This window comes from Canis lupus, chromosome 14 (genome assembly GCF_048164855.1).
Source record: "Canis lupus baileyi chromosome 14, mCanLup2.hap1, whole genome shotgun sequence".
Taxonomy (NCBI): Eukaryota; Metazoa; Chordata; class Mammalia; order Carnivora; family Canidae; genus Canis; species Canis lupus.
Window position 1 is genome coordinate 2,765,332 of NC_132851.1, and position 24,086 is coordinate 2,789,417.

Consider the following 24,086-nt stretch of genomic DNA (forward strand, 5'->3'; position numbering starts at 1 on the left):
CCAAAGTTCCTAGCCTCAAATCTGTACACCAGCCTGCCCAAAAGGAGAAAAAGCACTATTTTTTTAAAGAGGAACACTATCTCCATCAAAGAAGGAGAAATATCCTTGCCCATAATGCTTCTGCAACAACATTCTTGTCACATTGGCTCAAGCTGTCAGGTTGACCGTTCCCTAACATGAAATAATTTGGCTTGTGCTTGAACAAATGATTGGCTTATCTTACTAAATCATGGAAAGCTGGACAGAAATTCCCTGTTTAGCCTTAAATAGCAGGACCCTCTCTTAGAGATAGGAGTGGTATCAATTCTTATTATGATGCCCCAAATGAAAGAAATGCCTATTGCACAAAAGAGGGAAGAAAGAAAAAATAAAAAAGGGAAGAAAGAAATAGCTCAATGTCCACTATGATAATATATCAGAATACCTGATGCATTAGACATCTAAATCATTAAAAATAGACAAACGTGAAGTAGAGCAGAACTCCTTACACCTTAACCATGAGCTATAAATAGTGGCTTCCTTCCAAAGAATATAGTATGTAAAGCGGGGGGAAACAAGTTACTTTTCAGTAGAAAAATAGAACCTCAACCAGGTGATCAAGGTCAACATCAAGAGTGATAAGTCATATTTGTTGTATGTATCCTTGATCTGATGTGATGCGAAGGACACTTTACCTCCGTGGTCTTTCTTCCAAAACCACAAGATCCAGTCTCATTATGAGAAAAACAGCAGACAAATCCCAACTGAAAGATATTCTACAAAATGTCTGACCAATATTCCTCAAAACTATTAAGATAATCATCAAAAACAATTAAAGTCTGAGAAAATGTCATAGGTCAGGCGAGGCTAAGGTGACATAAAGACATAAGTGTAATGAGGTATCCTAAATATGTTGGGAGTCCTATAACAGAAAAAGGATATTAAGTAAAAACTTAAGGAAATCTGTCAATTAATAATGACATCAATATCGGCTCATTAATTGTGACAAATGTACCAAGCTAATGTAAGATGTTAATAACAAGGAGATTGGGTTCGGGGTATATGAGAACTCTATACTACTTTAACAACTTCTTTGTAAATCTAAAATTATTCTAAGACTTAAAGTTTATTTTAAAAACATTTTAAAACACATTAAAGACCTCCAAAACATATTTTAGAAGAGCACATAAGAAAATATTTTAATATTTTAATTAACAACACAAGAAATAACAGGTAGGTGTTAGCAAGGATGCAGAGAAAGGGAACCCTCTTGCACTATTGGTGAGAATACAAACTGGTGCAGCCACTCGGGAAAACAGTATAGAGTTTCCTCAAAAACCACTCTATCTACTCTGTGGCCCAGCAATTGCACTAATAGGTATTTACCCAAAGGATACAAAAACACTGATTCAAAAGTGTACGTGCTGCTTATAGCAGCCTTGTCAACAATAGCCAAACTATGGAGAGACCCCAAATGTCCATCAACTGATGAATGGATAAAGAATATGTGGTATATATTTATAGATACAATGAAATATTACTCAGCCATCAAAAATAATGAAATCTTGCCATTTACAATGACGTAGATGGAACTAGAGGGCATTATGCTAAGTGAAATAAGTCAGCCAGAGAAAGACAAATACCACTTATTTGTGGCATTTAAGAAGGAAAACAGATGAACATATGGAAAGGGGAGAAAGAGAGAGGGAAACAAACCATAGAGACTCTTAATGATAGAGAACAAACTGAGGGACGATAGAGGAAGATGGGTGGGGATGCCCTAGTTGGATGATAGGTATTAAAGAGGGCACTTGTGATTAGCACTGGGTGTGGTATGTAAGCGATAAATCACCGAATTCTACTCCAGAAACTAATATTGCACTGTATGGTAACCATGTAAAATGTAAATTTAAAAAAGAGAATATTTTTATAATCACAAGCTAGAAGATCTGATAAGAAAAATGCAAAACTCAGAAAGCAGAAAGATTTGCCTCTTGAAGCTTGAAGATTTGACTACATAAGAATTGAAAATATTCATAAGAAGAAAGATAATAATCAGGTGAGTAGATACTTAATGGAATGAAACAGAAGTATCTTCATACATATTAGATGAAGAATTAATATCTAGAATACAATGATATACAAAGAAACTGACTAGGGTAAGACAATCTAAACAGACAAATGGGTAAAACATCTAAACTTATAAAATCATAGAAGAAATTCAAATAGTTAGTAAACATGAAAAGATGCTCAACCCTACCAATAATCAGGGAAATGCAGATAAAGCAACAGTAGTGTTTATAAGTCATCCATTTGGGAAAGAAAAGGGAAGGAACAGAGAAGGAAAAGGGGAAAGGGAGGAGAGCAGTAGAGAGAGTATATGATGGACCTTGAGAGCAACTTCACTTTATCAAAAATGTAAGATCAAAACATGCATAGGTGCTTCAAGACTTCAGGAAGCCAATGAAAGACAAGCTGGAAACTATGCTGCAAAGCCTAATACAGAACTTAGTGAAGTAGAATGAAAACAATCACTACTTTTGTTTATGGAAATATCTTGATAAGCTTCTTTGGGTGGGAAAGGTAGGACCCAAAGACTTGGTCTATAAGAGGAAATATGTAAACAAAGAGAGCTGGAATCAGATTTGGAAATGTATACAAGTTCCAAATGCTTTTGGACTCCAGGAAAAGACTTAGTGGAGCACTAAAATAGAAACAGAATTAGATTCCACTGCCACGCCATTGAAGTGTATTCAAGAAGACACTCAATGGCATTAAGATTAGGCATATTTTAAAAACTCCTGTAGAATTTCATCTTTCCTTAAAATTTAAGGACTGGTAATTAGTAGCTAGCTAATATCAACTCTAAGTTTGTGGAGTGATTATTTTTGCAGGAAAAATACAGTTGTGGAAAAGTTTAGGTTGTAAGCTTTAGTTGTCCACAGCTGGAGGAAGCCTAGCTTTTGGCATGCAGTCATGTCCAAGTTCAACCACTCACCTGAGGGCACCAAATTCTAGGCATAGTGCCTAGAAGGAAATAAACAGCCTCATATGTTTTAATGTATAAAGTCATGGCAAGCATCAAATATATGGATAAGTTTCATTTAAATTTACTTCACAGATTTAAGAATTTAACAAGAGAGGATGCTTCTTCAAGCTCTAAGAAGCAATGTTAATAGTACTAAAAGAAAGTGCCACTGTTTTATAACAGGAATTCACTAATCCATACAATCATAGGTTGAAAATATAAATAGATTTAAGAAAGATTGGAGTATTGTTATCGTTATAGTTTGCTCTGGTATTATCACAGATTATGGATATATCATAAGCTTTTTTTCTTTAAGGAGAAAGAGATTTCAGGCATGCTCTAAATATTTTTGATAGTGTCATAATGGAAGATAATCACTTCCCACAAAGACCCATTTTATTATTAAAGACCTTTCCATGGTCAGTACATCACCACCGTCATCATCAACACAGACTGAACACTTTCTTTATGCTAAAGGCTTTACGTGAATTTTCTTATTTTTACGTGTCAGATCTTATAAAATGTAAATACTTCTGAATGCTATTACTCGTTAACACAGTAGCAGTGATCAGAAAGCAAGATTCTTGGGGAATGGAAACCAGAATATACAATCTGGGAGTTAAAGGGAAGGTGGTGCAAGAGGTGGAAAACAAACACTGATTTTCCTTCCTTCACAATTTTGTTTAGGATGAGAAGTATATGTGTGCATAAAGCCAGGATGATCCCAAGATGTTTGTTATGCTGTATTTTTCATTAGCTCCTTTTAATAAAATGCTTCAGGGATAGTCATCAGAGTACCTACCTGTTCTGTATCAACAGGTACAGAACACTTTCCTAAGTGTTATTATCAAATATATTTTACTTAGAAAGATATAATCTTCATTCAAGAAAGAGTGGGTAATAAACAGTATTAAGGTAGGTTTTTAAAAAGTACTATCAATAGGTATACATCCTTTTTTTTTCTTTTTTAAAATATTTTTCTATTTATTTCTATTTTTCTATTTATATATGAGAGACACAGAGAAAGAGGCAGAGGGACAAGCAAGCTCCCTGCAGGGAGCCTGATGCAGGACTCAATCCCAGGACCCCAGGATCACTCCCTGGGCTGAAGGCAGACAATCACTGAGCCACCTAGCATCCCAATAGGCATACATCCAAAACACAATTGTTTTGAACATTTTGATTAAGCTTTAAATTAAATCTTGCCATTTTCAAGCAACATTATGCCATAAGCATTTTCCCATGTTATTCAACAGTCTTTGCAATTATCATTATAATTGCTACACAGGCCTTTAGAATAATTTACATGCTCCATTTTTAAAATTTAGGTTGTATCCTGTTTTTCACAATTATATATAATGTTACAAAGCACATTTTAAAAAAAATACGGGGGATCCCTGGGTGGCTCAGCGGTTTAGCACCTGTCTTTGGCCCAGGGCGTGATCCTGGAGTCCCGGGATTGAGTCCCGCGTCAGGCTCCCTGCATGGAGCCTGCTTCTCCCTCTGCCTGTGTCTCTGCCTTTCTCTCTCTCTCTCTATCATGAATAAATAAATAAATAAATAAATAAATAAATAAATAAATAAATAAAAAATACGGAGCGCTTCATGAATTTGCATGTCACCGTTGCATAGGGGCCATGCTAATCTCCGTATCATTCCAACTTTAGTATACGTGCTGCCAAAGCAAGCACGATGTTACAATGTACATATTTGTATAGAATTTGTTTTATGTTTTAGAACTATTTTCTGAGATGATGTCCACAAACAAAATTAATGGGACAAGAAGCATGAGCAGTTTAAGGCTTTTGGCATATCACTGTCAAAAAAACTGCTCTCAAAAAGATATTTGCGTTTACTTATTTGGAAATATAAAATTATTAAAGACTTGTTGGAGGATAATTTTATAGTATCTTGTAAAATACAAATGCCTATATGCTTTGAACAAGCAATCCCATTTCTAAGAATCTTTCCAACAAAAATAGTTACACATATATTCATATACAGATGTACAGGGTTCCATTATAGCATTGTTTAAATTAGGAAGAAAATTGGAAATAACCTAAATGAAAAGGTCAAGTAAAGGCTATATTATGGCAGAAATAAAGCTGTTAAAAAAAAAAAAAAAAAAAAGAAATAAAGCTGTTAAGAATTAACTGGTTCTACACTTACTGACATGGAAAGATCTCTTAGAGAATTAAGTGGAGGACAAAGCAGTTGATAAACAATCAGAATGACTTCATTTATAAAAAAATAAGTAAATATGTTTGAAGATTCATTCAAAAATCAATAGGGATTGATGGTTGTATGACATTGTGAATGTATTTAATACCACTCAATTGTACATTTAAAAATGGCTAAGATGGGAGCATCCGGGTGCCTCAGTCAGTTAAGCATCTGACTCTTGATTTCGGCTCAGGTCCATGATCTCAGGGCCCTGGGATCAAGCCTTGAGTCAGGCTCCTTGCTCAGTAGGGAGTCTGCTTGTCCCCCCCCCCCAATAAATAAAATCTTTTTTAAAATGGTTAAGATGATAAATTTTATGTTATGAGCATTTTACCCCAATTTGAAAATATCAGTAGGGATTATCCACCTGTGGCTGAGACTGTTAGCTGTCCCATGAAATCCATTCTCCCCTTCTTACACAGTGATAGAATACCAAATTTAGCTAGACACATTTCCCAGCCTCAGCCTCCCTTGCAGTTAGAATTGGCTTATCTAGCCAATAAGATGTAAGCAGAAGTGCTTATGGCACTTCCCGAGAATCTTCTTCAGAAACCACTAATACAGGACACCTGGGTGCCTCAGTGGTTGAGCATCAGCCTTCGGGTCAGGGCATTAACCCCAGAGTCCTGGGACCGAGTCCCACATCGGGGTCCCTGCATGGAGCCTGGTTCTCTTCCCTCTGCCTGTGTCTCTGCCTCTCTCTGTGTGTGTGTCTCTCATGAATAAATAAATAAAATCTTTTTTTTTTTTAAAGCCCATATTCTTTCCATCTCACCGCTCTGCATTTGTACTCTATTTTAATTCTGATAGGATAAATTACCCCTCATACTCAGATTATTCATCTCTGTCTTTGCTATTACAGTGTTTTCATCATTCCAAATGAACTTTAAAATCACCTTCTCATGGGCACCTGGGTGGCTCAGTTGGTTAAACATCTGTCTTTAGCTCAGGTCATGATCCTGGGTCCTGGGATCAAGCCCCGTGTCAGGCTCCTCACTCAACCAAGAGTATAGTTTTCCCTCTCCTTCTGCCCCTCCCCCTGCTCATGCTCCCTCTCCCTCTCCCTCTCCCTCCGTGTGTGTGTGTGTGTGTGTGTGTGTGTGTGTGTGTCTCTCTCTCTCTCTCTCTCAAATAAATGAATAAAATCTTAAAAAGTAAAATAAAATCACCTTTTCAAATTCCAGGAGCCAAACAAATAAGAAACCAACTGGAAATGAACCTATAAACTGACTTTGGGAAATACCAACATCTTAAAATGGCTAACTTTGCAGGGCACCTGGGTAGCTCATTTGGTTAAGTGTCGGCCTTCACGATGCAGGTTGCAATCCCGGGGTCCTAAGATGAGCCCCACTCAGGGGGAGTTGCTTTTCCCTGCCCACCTCTGCTCATGTGTGCTGTCTCTCTTGCTCTGCTCTCTCAAATAAATATATAAAGTCTAAAATAAAATAAAATAAAATAAAATGGTCAATTTTCTTAAAAGGGACATGGTGTAGCCCTGTTCATTGCTATCAATTTTATTCATGTAGGTCTACCTTGTTAACATTATTCACAATCAGCTTGGGCCTCCTATATTTTCGATCATTTTATCTATGACTATTAATAATATTGTCACTTTCTAAAATTTACAATTCTTATTTGTTTTCTGCCTTTTTATAAGTTAGATAAAATTTCCAGAAGAATATGACTGTATTTAACAAAAAGTACAATCATGACAGTTTAAAAGATTGTTTTAAAATCACAGTAAAGAAGTATATACCTTCTATATTGCTTAAAGACTTTTTTTACTTAAAGAAATTAGTATTTAATTATATCAGATGCCATTCAGCTATCACTAAGTGATCATTAAGTGATCATTTTCCTTATTATCCTTAACATATCCTAATAATTTTCCAAATTTTGAAACACTTATATTCCTAGGTGAATACTATTTGGTCAATGCAGATTGTTATTTTAATATGTAGTTAGAATTGACCTACTAACATTTATTCAGGATTTTCAAATCAAGACTTTAAACCCCAGAAAAGATTGTTTCAAATGCACACTACCTAGTTTGTGGGAGCAAAATTCTGCTTACAATTTCTACAGAGTCCCAGGGAGGTTTCCACTCTCATGGTATCCTCAAACTTCCAGTTCCTGCTTTTGTTTAATTGGGTCAACTGATGGATGGATGTGGCATGATGTTTCTTGCTCCTGTTCTGGACAGTTAACCCAAAGATGGAACTCAACCCATTCTTTTTTTTTTTTTTTTTAAGATTTTATTTAGTTATTCATGAGAGACACAGAGAGAGAGGCAGAGGGAGAAGCAGGCTCCCTCTGGGGAGCCTGATGCAGGACTCTATCCCAGGACCTGGGAATCACTCCCCAAGCCAAATGCAGACACTCAACCACTGAGCCACCCAGGCATCCCTAAAGAGCTTTTCTAATACGCATTACCTCCCTAACCCAATCTCCAGCACCATTCTGATTTGTCCCTGGAGATAGGAGCAGATATATACATTTTACAAAGGATCCTTAAGTGATTTTAACACTTTCTACTCTAACACTTTCCACTATCCATTGGAAATGGATTTTGGGGGAATGCTCTTAACATATTTTGTCCACACCATTCCTGGCACTTTAAATACAATAAGTCATCCATTTTCTAACACTATACACACAAACTCAAAATGAATTAAAGACCTAAATATGAAACCTGAAACCATAAAAATCCTAGAAAAGAACATACGCAGTAATTTCTTTGACATTGGCCATAGCAACATTTTCCTAGATATGTCTCCTCTGCCAAGGGAAACAAAACAAAACAAAAAACTATGGGACTACATCAAAATAAAAGGCTTTTATACAGCAACAGAAACCATCAACAAACAAAAAGTCAATCTACCAAATGGGAGAAGATATTTGCAAATGATATATCCAATAAGGGATTAATATCCAAAATATATAAATAACTTATACAACTCAACACCAAAACAAACAAAAAAAAAAACAAATAATCCAATTTTAAAAATGGGCAGAGGACTTGAATAGACATATTTACAAAGAAGACCTACAGATGGCCAATAAACACATGAAAAGATGCTCAACATCACTAATTATCAGTGATATGCAAATCAAATCCACAATGAGATATCACTTTACACCTGTCAGAATGGCTAAAATTGAAAAGACAAGCAATAAAAAGTGTTGGTGAGGACATAGAGAAAAAAGGAACTCTCGTGCACTGCTGGTGGAAATGTATATCAGTGTAGCCACTGTGGAAAACAGTATGGAGGTTCCTTCAAAAATTAAAGATAGAAATATTGGGGATCCCTGGGTCTCAGTGGTTTAGCGCCTGCCTTCGGCCCATGGCATGATCCTAGAGTCCCGGGATCGAGTCACACATCAGGCTCCCTGCATGGAGCCTGCTTCTCCTTCTGCCTGTGTCTTTGCCTCTCTGTCTCTCATGAATAAATAAATAAAATCTTTTAAAAAGAAAGAAAGAAGAAAGAAGAAAGAAAGAAAAGAAAGAAAGAAAGAAAGAAAGAAAGAAAGAAGAAAGAAAGAAAGAAAGAAAGAAAGAAAGAAAGAAAGAAAGAAAGAAAGAAAGAAAGAAAAAAGAAAGATCTATGATCTAGGATTTCCACTATCCACTACTGGGGATTTATCCAAAGAAAATAAAAACATTAATTTAAAAAGATATTTGCAGCCCTATGTTTATTGCAACATTATTCAGAATAGCCAATGTACAGAAGCAACCAAAGTATCCATTGATAGACAAATAATAAAGAAGATGTGGTATATATACACCATGTATTATATATGGCATATATACGTGTGTGGTATACATATTTATAATATATGGTATATATATATATGTGTGTGTGTGTGTGAGCTATACATGATGGAATATTACATAGCCATAAAAAGGATGAGATCATGCCATTTTTGACAACATGGATGGACCAAGAGGGTATAATGCTAAGTGAAATAAGTCAGACTAAGATGACAAATACTATGTGATTTCATTCATATGTGGAATCTAAAAAACATAACAAATAAGTAAATAAACAAAAAGCAGAACCAGACCTATAAATACAGAAAATAAACTAATGGTTGCCAGAGGAAAGAGAGTTGAGAGGATAAGCAAAATAGTTGAAGAGGAGTGGGAGATGCAGGTTTCCAGTTATGGAATGAATAAGTCATGGAGATAAAAGGCACAGCATAGGGAACATAGTCAATGATAATCCAACAGCATTGAATGGTGCTAGATGGTTGCTACACTTGGGGTGAGCATAGCATAACATAGAGAGGTGTTGAATCACTATGTTGTATAGCTGAAACTAATGTAATACTGTGTGTCTACTGTACTCAAGTTAAAATTTTTTTAAATAATAAACACAATGAGTCCTTCAATTAATGTTGCAGTGAGCACATAAGAGACATGAACAGGCAATAACATCTGCCTCATATGGTTGGCCAGGACTCTGCTTTTGCCAAGAGAAGGTTTTTACATTGTAAGGATTGCAGAAGATTTGCTACTTTAAAAAAAAAAAAAAAAGAAACTACTGTTGACATTTTTGCGGAATATATTTTGAAAGCATACAACCAAGAAGAGTGAAATATAATTTTAGATTGGACTGAATTTGTCAGTGTGGATGCACTTACCAGGAGCACTACATTCAAAGTGCTGGCTCAAGCAGTTGGGGATCTAACTGGGATGGATAAAGCAAATCAGGCTCCAACATTGGCCCTCATTAAAGAAAGTGGAGATGCCAAAAATCACTTGGCATAGATATAGGAAGGAAATTAATGACTCCTTGAGATAGGAATGCTGGAATAAATCCATTATGAGTGTCCTGCTTATATACCCATAACTGTTGCCCCAAGAAGGACTGGAATGACTATTCTTTCCCCAAGACCTTAAGATCTGTATTTCTGAGGGAAATTCCAGTGTCCTTTTTCTTTTAATGCTTCACTATTTTCTGAATGTCAAAATTGCTATTGGGAAATGTTGCAATTGAAATATGTTCCCTAGTTTCATTTGGGAAGGGAGAATCTTGGGATTGCAGAAGTGAGAAAGCCTCCATCAACAACCAGAGGCAAAGTGTGCATGATTACAATAGGCAGGAAGACCAACTCCATAATCAGAATGATTTCACTTTCAGAGATCTCTAGCTATGTCTCTGTATGTTTCTCACTAAAGTCTTACTTAATTTGTGTAATCAAAATACCCTAGGTAAGCTGAATAGGGTCTGATCTGAGCCAAGAAAATAGAGAGTCATGATTCCTCACCCAATTTCCAGAGCTGAAACTGCAGATCTACAGCATCTTGCTTGAGCAGAGACTAGTACCATAACAGTAGAAGATGATTCTTTGATTTCACCCCTAAATATTCTTTTTTTTAAAAGATTTTATTTGTTTATTCATGATAGACATAGACAGAGAGAGAGAGAGAGAGAGAGGTGTAGAGACACAGGCAGAGGGAGAAGCAGGCTCCATGCTGGGAGCCTGACATGGGACTCGATCCCGGGACTCCAGGATCCCACCCTGGGTCAAAGGCAGGGGCCAAACCGCTGAGCCACCCAGGGATCCCCACCCCTAAATATTCTTAAAGGTCATTTAAGAGGATGGCTTTTGGAAACTTTTAGACATTAGCTCTGAGCTGACAGTAATTTATGGCACACAGAAATTCACTGAGACTTACCTATCAGAGTAAGGATATACCTGGGTCGGGTAAAATGAATGAAGTTTGACACAAACTCTAAACCTATGCATTCTGTGGATTTTTTCCAGTTCCTGTGTTGAATAGAATATTCTCAACAACTGGCAAAAATTCCCAGATATTTTCCCTATTATGGTAAGAAGAACAAAATGGAAGATACTAGAGTTCCCTCCCCCTATTAAAATAGTAAATCAAAGGCAATACTGTTCCCTGAGGGAATTTCAGATACTAATGCCACTGTTTGTGGCTTACCCAACAGCTGTTTTTACTTGCTCAACACAATGCCTTTTCTATTTTAAAGTTATAAGACAACCATGTGCCTCAAGGAGACTGAACTCCTCCCCAGTACCCAAGGGTGAATTTTAATTAGACTAAACCCAAAGCTAAATAATTCCATTCTCCTTGCATTAATTGGTTTAGGAATGGGAATATGATGCCATTCTGACCAATGAAATGTGAGGGAAAGGCTGCTAGAAGGCTGAAAATATCCCCACAGTCTTGAAGAATGACAATGGCTGACATGATTGCATGGGGATCCTAGATGTAAGTGCTGCTCCACATACACATGGGACAAAATGCTACAGTCTCAGGCACCAGAACACAGTGACAGAACATTGACATTTTCACAGTGACATTTTCTAAAATGCTCTTTCCCACATTCTAAATGATCAGAGTAAACCAGAAACACTTTGCTTTCACCTGAAAAAGCCAATAATGGTTGTAGCAGGGCATCTCAGCCTCAATGACTTGAGATTGTCCATTAGTTTCTTCTGGATCCCTGGACTTGCTCTGATTCCTCTCCTTTCTGATACTTGATGATTCCGCCTTTTTCTTTTGATTCTGTGGCTACCCCAGAGCCCTCTGATGAATTCTTGTCTTTGCTCAGAGTTCATTTCTACAGCTTGCAAAGAGTCATAATAGATATACCTTCCTATTAAAAAATCATAAATCTTCTTCATGTTTGTTTTTGTGTTGCACTCACTTTTATATTTATGAATTTTATTTTTATATGTCTACTTGGTTTTATTTAATGTCAGTAGGTTTTGTTTTTGTTTCTGTTACAAATTCTTTTTTTTTATTTTTTATTTTTTATTCTTTAGTTTCGCTTTCTCTGCAAGAAAGCCCATCTTGAGAAATTTTTGAGACAGGGCATATAAATGGTCTGACTCTGAGATTGTTTACATCTGAGAATGCCATTTGTTTGACATTACACATAAATGGCAGCATTCCCACCCTCAAGTTTCTATGGATATTGCTTTATTGTTTCGTGATATTTGGTGTTGTACAAAGGTCTGAGGCCAGTCTGTTATTTTTTTTTCACTGATAATACCATTTCCCTTATTTATATACTTGGAAATTTTCTCTTAGTTTAATTATTTCTGCTCCTTTGTGGTTTTTACCTTCAGAATTTCTACAAAATTTTGCTGGACTCTTGCAGTTGCTACTGACAGAAAATCAAATTTGTTGTAGTGGCTAGAGTTTCCTTGTAGAAAACAGTCCACTTGAGCCAGTTTAAGGAGAGCAATATTTACTAAAGACTATTAACTTCCTACAGAATGATCAAAAGACTTGTAGTAACAGGCTGGACTTTGAGAACAACTCCTGAAGCTACATCTAAAATCTGCCTCAGGGGCACCCTGGTGGCTCAGTTGGTTAAACATCTGTCTTTGGCTCAGGTCATGATCCCGGGTTCTGGGATCAAGCTCCATGTCAGGCTCCTCATTCAACCAAGAGTTTACTTTTCCCTCTCCCTCTGCCTTGAGTGTCTGCACTTGGCTCGGGGAGTGATCCCCAGGTCCTGGGATAGAGTCCTGCATCGGGCTCCCCAGAGGGAACCTGCTTCTCCCTCTGTCTCTCTTTCTGTGTTCCTCATGAATAAGTAAATAAGATCTTTTAAAAAATAAAATAAAATTGCCTCAGTGAAGCTACTGCTTCAGCAGCTACATCACTGTTAACTTAGATGAAGACTTGCTGCTTCTATCATGATCATGAAAGCTGCCAGACCAGGAAATTGCTGCCATCCTTGCTGATCACAGAGCTAGGGACTAACCAGACATCAGAGCTTCTGTCATAAGTATCAAAATGCTTCTGCCACTGTCCTGCCAGGAGAGCCCCTCCATGATACTGTGAGTATCCCCCTTTCAAATCTCATTCAGATACATCTATTTGGTGAGTGCACATCACCAGCAAAGGCATCTGAGTAATGTGGACTTTAGTTTTCTAGCCTCTGGAGTACACAAAATCATGCTAGTATGGCCTTGGAGTCTTACTAAGGTGAGTCAATTTTTAATATCTGCCACATTGATTTAAAAAATAAAGGGAATTTATTGACTAATGTACTTGGGAAGTTGAAGGAGTACAGTTGGCACAACTGGAGCCCAAAGTTCAAACCATGTTACCATCATTCTCTCTCTCTCCCTATTTTTCAGTTCTGATTTTATTCATTCAACAAACATTTACTGAATATTATGTGCCAGACACTGTTATTACTGCTGAGGATGCCATAAAGAACAAAATATATATCAATCTTTGCTTTCTTGCCTTTCCTCTCTATTAGATTCTTTCTCTGGCAGATTCTCTGAAAAATGGGAGCAAAAATAGCTCCCAGTAGCTTCAAGTTTACAGGTTAATTGAGATATCATAAGGAGAAGGGAATCTTTTCTCCCCCAGAAAGTATATAAATTCTACCAAAATAATGATCCTAATTGCCTTAAATGCGATGCACCTATGACCAGAGTATGGAAGGGCATGTATCATATGCCCACCAGATGTTGGTCAGGCTGCTCCAAAATAGAAAAATTATGCTCCATGTCTAAACTACTGAGCATACTACACACGCTCGCTCTCTCTCTCTCTCTCACACACACACACACACACACACACACACACACACTTATTTCTATACATTCAAATTCCTTTTTAGAGAGAGAAGGATGGGGAGGGGAGAGGGAAAGGGAAGGAGATAATTTTTTTTTAATTTTAAAGTTTATTTTATTTGAGAGAGAGAGAGCAGAGAGAGGGGCAGAGGAAAAGGGAGAGAAGGAGAGACTTCACACTGAGCACAGAGCCTGACATGGGGCTCAATCCCACAACCCTGAGATCACCCTCTGAGCCAAAACCAAGATTCAGACGCTCAACTGACTGAGCCACTCAAGTGGGCAGAGGCAATTTTGAGCAGGCTCGACACCCAGTGTACCCAATGTGGGGCTCCATATCACAACTCTAAGATCATGACCTGAGTCGAAATGAAGAGTCAGACATTTAAGCAACTGAGCCACCCAAGCTCCCCTGTACATTCATTTTAAAAAGTGTCCCTCCCTATGACAACACAAGTTCCTCTTTCACAAATGAATACACACTTTCTTCCTCCTCAAAAGAAGAAACTCCAAAATTCATCCAATTAGCATATAATGCTCTAAAGACCAGGATTTCAGGTCCAGATGACTCATCATTTAGCAACCTATGGATAAATAAGAAATATAGCTACCCCCAACATATTCAATATTCCAATATATGAGATAAAACAGAAAATTTCAACAAAAGCTCTTATTTGAAAATGGGAAACCAACTTCCAGTCTCCACTCTATAGTATATATCTATACTGCAGGCAGAAAGAGCAAACACCCCGCCGTGGCAACATACTTCTTTTGCATCATCAACTCTAAGAACTAGTAACCAAAACCAGAGATCTGGCAGGATCATGATTCTTGAACTTAATCCCTGAGCCTAGTGACTTTTTCTCTTTGCCATAGGCTTTGTCTGTCCATCCCCCTAGTCCTTGGTTTAACTGTACTCTTCCTACCTTCTGTCCCTCAGTGTGGCCCAAAACCCCAAGACCCATAATATTCCTCTGGATTACATCCTGTGGTTCTCTCTTAGCAGTGGAATTATTCTTGCTTTTGTCCAGCGGAGAGGTAACAGCAGGAAGTGTCTGGGTAAGGATCAGGGGTCAAGCTTCTACCCTTGCCAGTCTTATCTTCCACCATACTCCTCATCTTCTGTTTTTACTCTCACTAATGTTAGCTTCAGCTTCAAGTACCGTATAGCACTCTTAGACTACTCCAATGTGTATGAGTAGCTGACTCTTGGGTATCTGAGACTGCAGGTTACAGGCAGAAAGGGCCTCTCAGTAAAGCCATATGGTATCATCTTTCTGCCTGTTGTTGAGGCCAGAGCTTGCACTTAAAAACAAAACAAAACAAAACAAAAACTTCATTAAGATTATCATTTCCATAACACATAATTCACCCATTTCAAGCATACACACCAAAGGCTTTTAGTATATTGACAGAGTTGTACATCTGTTGCCACATCAATTTTAAAACACTTTGGTTTTAAAGATTTTATTGATTTATTCATGGAGACACACAGAGAGAGGCAGAGACATCGATAGAGGGAGAGGCAGGCTCCTCTCGGGGAGCCTGATGTGGGACTCGATCCGGAACTCCAGGATCCTGCCCTGAGCTGAAGGCAGACGTTCAGCCACTGAGCCACCCAAGCATCCCAAAACACTTTCATTACCCCAGAAAGAAACCCCACTCTCTCAGCTCCCAATACTCCATCCTCCCAGCCCTGGAAACTACTAATCTACATTCTTCCTCTATAGATTTCCCCATTGCGGACATTTCATATAAATGAAATCATACACTGCATGGTCCTTTATGGTTGGCTTCTTTTATTCAGCATAATATTCTCAAGGTTCATCCATGTTAGAGCATGCATTAGTACTTCACTTCTTTTTATTGCTGAATAATATTCACTGTTTGCATATACATTTTGTTTATCCACTCATCAGTCAATGGACATTTGGATTATTTCTACTTCTTGGCTATTATGAATAATGTTGTTACAAACATTCATATACAGGTTTTTGTGAACATATTTTCATATCCTTTAGAGTATCTAGGAATGAATTGCTGGAACATATGCTAATTATATGTTTAACTGTTTAATGAAGGCTATTTTTCTTGATATTATTAAAAGCATCAAAAAGTCATTCACTAACTCCAATATCTTGACATTTTCTGCTGCCACTAAAGCACTAGCCACAGGAGGCATGTGGTCAAGTTTCCAAACTACAATAGATGATAGTCTAATTTGCGTCTACCTTGTAACCCAGATGTTCAGTACTCAGGTAGGAACAGAATTCTCACTACGCCTCAACTCAGACAGTTCTACATTTCAGAGCTTGACACATACTATATTTCACTTCCAGTTACCAATCTTTGTCCCATGATTACAAATGAATAAAAACTTAGGTCTCACTGAGTGCCTGGGTGGTGCAGTCCATTGAGTGACTGACTCTTGATTTCAGCTGGGGTTGTGATCTCTAGGTCCTGTGATCAAGACCCATCAGTAGGGCTCCACTCTCAGCGAGGACCCTGCTTGCCCCTCTCCCTCTCCCTCTGCCTCTCCCCACTCTCAATCTCTCTCTCTCTAAAATAAATAAATGATTTTTTTTTAAAAGTTAGATCTCACATGATTGTGAGTTTGATTGTGAAATCTGATTTCATATATGTTGGGATGCAATGGTTCAAAACTGTAAGTCAAAGGCCATCTCTCTACTTTTCAGCAATCCCTTTTCTACTTTGGCTTAGTTCTCAGGTGGGCTTGCTTTACTTGACAGCAGAAGTGCCCCCTGGCAGCTCTTGATTCAAGATTCCAAAAGAGACCCATACTGACCCTTCATAAAAATGCTAATTGGCCCTATTGAGTCAGGCAAGATCAAGGGAGCACGTTCCTATTCTTGGTTCACTGGCTCCATTTCCAGGTCTAAGGGAGTAAGGTGGTCAGCCTGAGTTACATGACCATTCTCACAGGAGAGATGGGGGGCATGGTCAAATGATTGATAGCCACACTAGGTATGGGATGAAAGATTTCTAAAAGGAAAAATACACCTGGGAGATGAAAAACAACAGGCCAAAATGCTTTCTATATCTATGATACTCAATTTCATTATTTCATTTTTATCTCTTTATCAATTTTCTGTGTCCCATGAAATATTTTTCAAATTTGCTCCATATATTATTTATTCAATTTTCTGAAAGACTGAGTCTGTATTTAGCCTCCTGGGCTTTAGATTTCTGTATGGTTTTTAGAGTATCATTTATGTTTTTAAAATATTTATTATGGGTCTCTTCTTCCCAGGATATTATGCTGAGACAAGAACCCTGTCTTCAGAGAAATTACTGTTTGCTAGAAGAGGAGAGAAAATTACAATAAAGTGATATAATTAAACTAAGTTCAAGGTGCTTGGATGTGCCTAGCAGAGACACCCAAACCAGCCTGAAGGATTCATCAGTTTTCTAAAGGAGACAGTGTCTTTAGAGAATGAGTGTTCATTGGATAGGGAGTGGAAACCAAAAAATGAAGGGAATTTTGGGTCAAGGCACAGTGTGTGCAAAGCCATGAAGATGTAAAAGGGCATGTCATGAGAGAGGAACACTGATTAGTTCAGTGATTAGTATATGCAGTGCAAGGTAAGTGGCAAGAAAGAGCTGGTGAGGTACCTAGAGGCCAAGCCATAAATCACATTGCAGCTATGTGCCTGGGTCATTGGGTTTTGTCCTGGGGGTAACAGAAGGGTATAAACAGGAGTGTGTCATGACCAGAATTGCATTTCAGAGAGGCAATTCTAATGATAATGTGGAGAATAACCTGCAGAATACAAATTGTTCAAGAGGTTACTGCAGACACAGTAGTGAAAAAAATTGTTAGAGTCTCAATTACGGGTGTGTGACAGATATGTGACCTTCAGAGAAGAAGAAAAAGTCAGAGCCAAGAGATGGAAGGAGCAAGAAAGTGATGGGTAGCCTCCAGTTCCATTTCATCCCTTAGACTTTGCATCTAATAGGATCCAACAAGCTACCTTTGGAGCTAAGCTTATTTGTGTTGGTTTTCCAGACTTTAAACTAAAAGAGTCCTGACTAATTTAATAACAAATCAAATCATCAGTCTATCTCTACATCTATCAATTAATTTGGTGTTTACTTTAAGGAGATAGTTTACAGATTCACTTGTCTGATTCTTCTTTTTATCTTTTTCTACTTTCTTGGAGTTTGTATCCTTTCCTTCAGATGCAAAAAGAGCCAGAGGGTGGAGAAAACTTTGTAGGGGTGATTCTCACAGTTTATTTTTGTTGTGTTTCTCTCAAATCTCCTTACATGTTTATGTTAGATACTACTGTGGGTCTCATGTTATCCACAAATCTTAAAAGGGATTATTAGCATAGCTGTGGCTTTCTCTCTTTAAAATAAACCCCATCTTACTTGGAATTTGTATTCCTCAAGGGATTGTCTTTTTTCTAGATACACAATACTAAATATTTTAATCAAATATGTGATCAGAAATATTTTCCATTTTACTTCTTTTATTTATTTAATAGACTCATGTTACCCTGCTTTTTGGAAGAGAATTATTTGGAATAATGGCTCAGCTTTTATATTCCAAAATATGAGAAAATAATTTCTCGCTTCTGGGACGTATAAAATGTCAGTCTAATTGTGCATTGTTTGGTATAGTCATGTATGGTTTGAGAATGGATTTTAAATTATATATACTAATATTAAATTAAACTGTTTTCTGGAATGCCTGGGTGGCTCAGTGGTTGAGCATCTGCCAGAGAGTGATCCCAGTGTCCCAGGATTGAGTCCCACATCAAGCTCCCTGTGGGGAGTCTGCTTCTCCCTCTGCCTCTCTCTCTCTCTGTGTGTCTTTCATGAATAAATAAATAAAATATTTTTAAAAAATTAATTGTTTTCTTTGGTAGTTCTCTGTCATAGTTAAAGGGGTTGGGGTCTAGGATATGTCTTGAATGGATTATACAGATCATTTTAGAATTCTCCTGCTACTTCATTTCTCCTCTTCTCTCATTCCCCAATGTGGTCAGAAAGCCCCCACATGTCTGCATTCTTGAATCTCAGGGCATCAAGCTTAGGGAATGGTTCCAGTTCACTACTTGCTCAGAAAAACTCCTGGGTTGCAGCTGAGGGTGGTGCAGTACCAGGCAATATCTCCATTCTCACTGCTGGGCTCTGATCTTTCTGCCTAAACCTTAGTTTGCGTCTTCTTTTATTGCTCTTTTTTCCCCCTTCCCAGATTTACATACCTCCTGGTTCTTCTCCTCCCTCTGGGATCTGCTGTCCTACTGGCTCTGTTTCAGGGCTGGTCCTGACTTCTCTGCTAATGCACATTCTGGCTCATATTGATTCACAAGTTGCTGACCCCTGACTGATTTTTTTTTCCTTCCAAGTCTTGCAGCCAGCCACACTCATTGTGGTTCACAACCCTAGTGTAGATGAATTGCATCTGCTGCCAACATTTACAGACAATCATTGGAATTGAACTATGACAAGTGAGGAGATCAAATCAGTAACTCCCTAAAATGTCTGCAAAGTAGAACCAAGGCCCAGATGTCTTCACTACTGAATTCTACCAAACATTCGATGAAGAATAAATCCAAATTCTTCACAAATTCTTCACAAATTCTCCCAAAAAAACAGAAGAGGAGGGAACACTTCCCAAATCATTCCATCAGGTCAATATTACTCTAATACCAAAATCAGACAAACACGAAAAGAAAACTATAGGGCAGTATCTCTTATAAATATGGATGAAAGTAGGCAAAAAAAAGAAAAAGAAAAGAAAAGGCATCCAGATTATAGAAGAACAAACAAAATTATATTCACAGGTGACATACTCTTGTATATAGAAAGTGTTAAAAAATTATTAGAACTAATGAGTGAGGGGATCTTTGGGTGGCTTAGCAGTTTGGCACTTGCCTTTGGCCCAGGGCGTGATCCTGGAGTCCCAGGATCGAGTCCCACATCAGGCTCCCAGCATGGAGCTTGCTTCTCCCTCTGCCTGTGTCTCTGCCTCTCTTTCTCTCTCTGATATACATAAATAAATAAATAAAAATCTTTGAGAACTAATGAGTGAATTTATCCATCCAGGTTGCAAGATACAAGATTAAAACATAAAAATCAATTGTCTCTATATACAATGATCAATCTAAAAATGAAAATAAGAAAAATATCCATTTATGATAGCATCTGAAAAATAACATGCTTAGAAATAAATTTAACAAAGAAGTACAAAACTCATACTCTGAAAATTAAAAATATTCTTGAAAGAAATTAAATAAAAGCTAAATAAATGGGAAAGTATTCCCACGTCCATAAGTCAGAAAACTTAACATTGTTACAATGTAATAGTCCACAAACTGATCTATAGAGCCAATGCAATTTCTAACAGAATTCCAAAGGACTTCTTTTTGCAAGTTGACATGCTGATTATAAAATTCAAATAGAGTTGTAAGGGACCCAGAATAGCCAAAATAATTCTGAAAAGGAAAAATAAAATAGGACTTACATTCTCAATTTCGAGATTTACTACAAAACAACAGTAATCAAGACAATATGGTATGGTCAAAAGGTAGACACAAATCAATGGAATAGAATTGAGAGTCCAGAAATAAATGCATACATCTATAGTTGACTGATTTTCAACAAGGTTGAAAATTTTCAACAAGGTTGTCAAGACCATTTGATAGGGAAAGAATAGTCTTTTCAACAAATGGTGTTGGGGGGCATCTGGATAATCATATGTAAAAGAATGAAAATGGATCTTTATTTTACAACATATATAAAAATTAAGTCAAGATGGATCAAACATAAATGTAAGAACAAAAATCATAAACTCTCAGAAGAAAACATATGGGCATATCTTTACAACCTTAGATTTGGCAATGGTCTCTAAGATATGATGTCAAAAGCAAGAACAACAACATCAACAAAATAGGTAAAGTGCACATCAACAAATTTAAAAACTTTTGTATAATAGGACTTATATCTAAAATATATAATGAACTCTTACAATTCAATAATAAAAACACTCAAAATTAGGTAGAGGATCTGAATAGACATTTATGCAGAGAAAACATACAAATTGCTGATAAGCACACATAAAGACTCTCAACATCATTATTATCAGGGAAATACAAATCAAAGCCATAATGAGATCCCACTTCACACTCACTAGGATGGCTAGAATCAAAGTCAGATAACAACAAGCATTGGAAAGTACATTAAAAAATAAGAGCACTTGTACACTGCTAGTGAGAATGTAAAATGGCACAATCACTTTAGAAAACAGTCTGGCACTTCCTCAAATGATTAAACATAAGATTATCACATGACATGGCAATTCCACTCTTAAATATGTGCCTAGGAGAAATGAAAACATATATCCACAGAGAAAAATTGTACATAAATGTTATAGCAGCGTAATTCTTAATAGCAAAAAGATGGAAACAATCCAAGTGCCCATAAAATGATTAGTGGACAAATAAAATGTGGTGTATCTATGCACTGGAATAGTATTTGGCAGTAAAAATGAATGAAAGTACTGATGCATTGCTACAATGTAGCCAAACCTTAGATCATTATGCTAAATGAAACAAATCAGTCACAAAGGACCACATACTACTATATGACTCTATTTGCATGAAAATCTAGAATAGAGAAATTTAGAGAAACAAAAGTAGATTAGTGGTTGTTTATGGAAGTGGCATAAAGAGTGTATTTTATTGTATGTGAATTATATCTCAATATAACTGTTAAAGAAAAACAAACAACCAAATCCACTCAAAGATTGTATTCAATGACTTAAAAACACTAAAAAGCTTTGAACATCTACTCCTGGAGGTTTAGCTTCATAGATCTGTTTATTTTGCAATTAATGAAGGTTAAAGGAGCATTCTCTAAAATTGTCACTTGGAAGCTTAGAGTTTCTAGTCATGACTCCAAGCACAAGTACACCACCATCACGTCTTTCAAAAGAGAATTTATTTGCCTTATTAACAAACCAAGAGTACTGGGTCTATCAGAGAGAGCAGAATAAAGGAAAAAGATTAAATGTTTTATTTGCTTAAATTGTTCAAAGAAGTATGCTAGAGAATAATAGATGGGTTTAAACTTCTTTTAGAGTTACAGCATTTCAAGTTCTTAAAAAAGGAATAATGCACTAAAGTCCATTTAAAACTCGTTAATAGTGATATTGATGACCATAAAGTAGAGGCTACATGAGTATTCAAGCTTAAATTCATTACTATGAACTACTGGCTATAAGCAATGAAACTAAATACAGAGTTAGTGAGTTAGGGAAGGAAGGAAAAATATATATATAAAACCTAAGGAAGGAGCTGTAACAATATTTGGATGAGAAGATGATGACAGGATCAATTAGGTGGCAAATCCAGAAAAAAGAGAAAAGAAAAAGGAAATGAACCCTCTGAGAACTATTTCAATGGGTGCTGGAAACATGATGATTTTTAAAAATATTTTGTTTATTTATTTGAGAGAGAGAGTGTGTGTGTACATGGGTGGAAGGCAGTGGGAGAGGGAGAGAATCTCAAACAGATTCCCTGCTGAGAGCAGAGCCTGACCCGGGGCTCAATCTCATGATCTGAGACCACAACCTGAGCCAAAACCAAGAGTTGGTTGCTTAACAGACTGAGTTACCCAGGCGTCCTGAAAACATGGTGATTTTGATTAGATTTTTTCTGATTTTGCCACACATTTACTAATAGCTAAATGTGCACATTTACTAATAGCAATGTTTATTATAAAGTAAATAATTTTTAAAAATAACAAGGTAGGCCCAGTGATTTTTTAAAAAATGTTCTATTGTACCTGCTTCCCATGTTAGCAAAAAGGTCTGAAAATTGAGGTATAGACTTAATCATTATTTGCCTGGTCTGAAGGAATAAGGGAGTGGATCAAGTCTCTAAAAGGGAGATATCCACACACTAGTGGAATTGTGAATTAAAAACAGGACTACCAGGTCACTTGGGTGGCTCAGTCAGTTAAGCTTCCAACTTTTGATTTCAGCTTGGGTCATGATCTCAGGGTCATGGGATCGAGCCCCACCTCGAGCTCTATGCTGGTATGGAGTTTCCTTGGTATTCCCTCCCTTTCCCTCTGTCTCTCCACTCCTCCTCCTTCTGGTTTGTGTGTGTGTGTGTGCATGCTCTCGAAAGAAAGAAAGAAAGAAAGAAAGAAAGAAAGAAAGAAAGAAAGAAAGAAAGAAAGAAAGAAAGAAAGAAAGAAAGAAAGAAAAAGATTATTTGTCATATTTGTCGATTTGAGAAAAACCAACTTGGCTTGTAAGAATAAATCATGTTTGACAGATCTATGAAATTCTTTCAAAGGAAAATAAGTGTATAGGGAAAGGGGAAATCATGAATGCATTTTATTCTTGAAAAAATCTTTGAAATTTGTTCACACCAATAGCTTAATTGGGTTACCCCAGGATTCAGCAGAGGGATTTATTATGGATAAAGAATAATATCAAGGTAATAGGGAAGAAACATTATCAAATAGGGTAATAATGTATATTGTGGTATTTCCTGAGGAATCAATCATAGGCCAATCTGATTTAATGATTTATTATATTTTGGAAAAGAGAGTGCACAGCAAAATCTCTAAATTTGAAAATGATACTGAATTTTTACAGGGAGTGATATGTGAGAATAAGAGGTATAAACTATGCAAAGTAAAAATAGCAGATGAATTTTGGCCTAAGTACAAGTTAACAAACGCATTAGTGGGAAAATAATCCAAGTTCCAGGTTTTTTTTTTTTAAGATTTTTGTTTATTTATTTATGAGAAACACAGAGAGAGGCAGAGACATAGGCAGAGGGAGAAGCAGGCTCCATGCAGGGAGCCCGATGTGGGACTCAATCCCGGGACTCCAGGATCATGCCCTAGGCCGTAGGCAGACGCTCAACTGCTGAGCCACCCAGGCATCCCCCAAGTTCCAGTTATAGATGGATTTGATTGCTAAGTCACAGTGGAGTCCAGGGTTCCAGGCATCACTGAGGCTGTCCTTTAAAGATATCTTTAAAGATGTGCTGTTGAAACTCAAAGTGTCAATACAATATTATTGGAGACGAGACAATTGACATTGTAGACTATTCTATCTATGGGCAAATTGCTGTCATGACAGCTCGCAGCACGTTTCTAAGACACAGAAGGGTGACTAGAAGGATTTGGCCATACAGCACACCTTCTCTTCCTGTGCAATGATTATCACATCCATGAACACACTTACCATAAAGACAGAGTACCAGGTTGGCTGCATCATGGGTAAGAACCC

At 37.1% G+C, this 24,086-nt stretch overlaps 1 protein-coding gene and 1 non-coding gene across 2 annotated transcripts in view; both read right to left on the reverse strand.

The window, feature by feature from the left end:
• The window catches only part of STK3 (serine/threonine kinase 3), a 375,543-nt gene that overhangs the window by 283,607 nt on the left and 67,850 nt on the right, over positions 1-24,086 (reverse strand). The gene's annotated exons all lie outside the window — the stretch shown is intronic.
• Positions 4,595-4,698, reverse strand: LOC140604406 (U6 spliceosomal RNA). Its single transcript, XR_012007308.1, has one exon. It is a non-coding gene; the product is annotated as a U6 spliceosomal RNA (small nuclear RNA).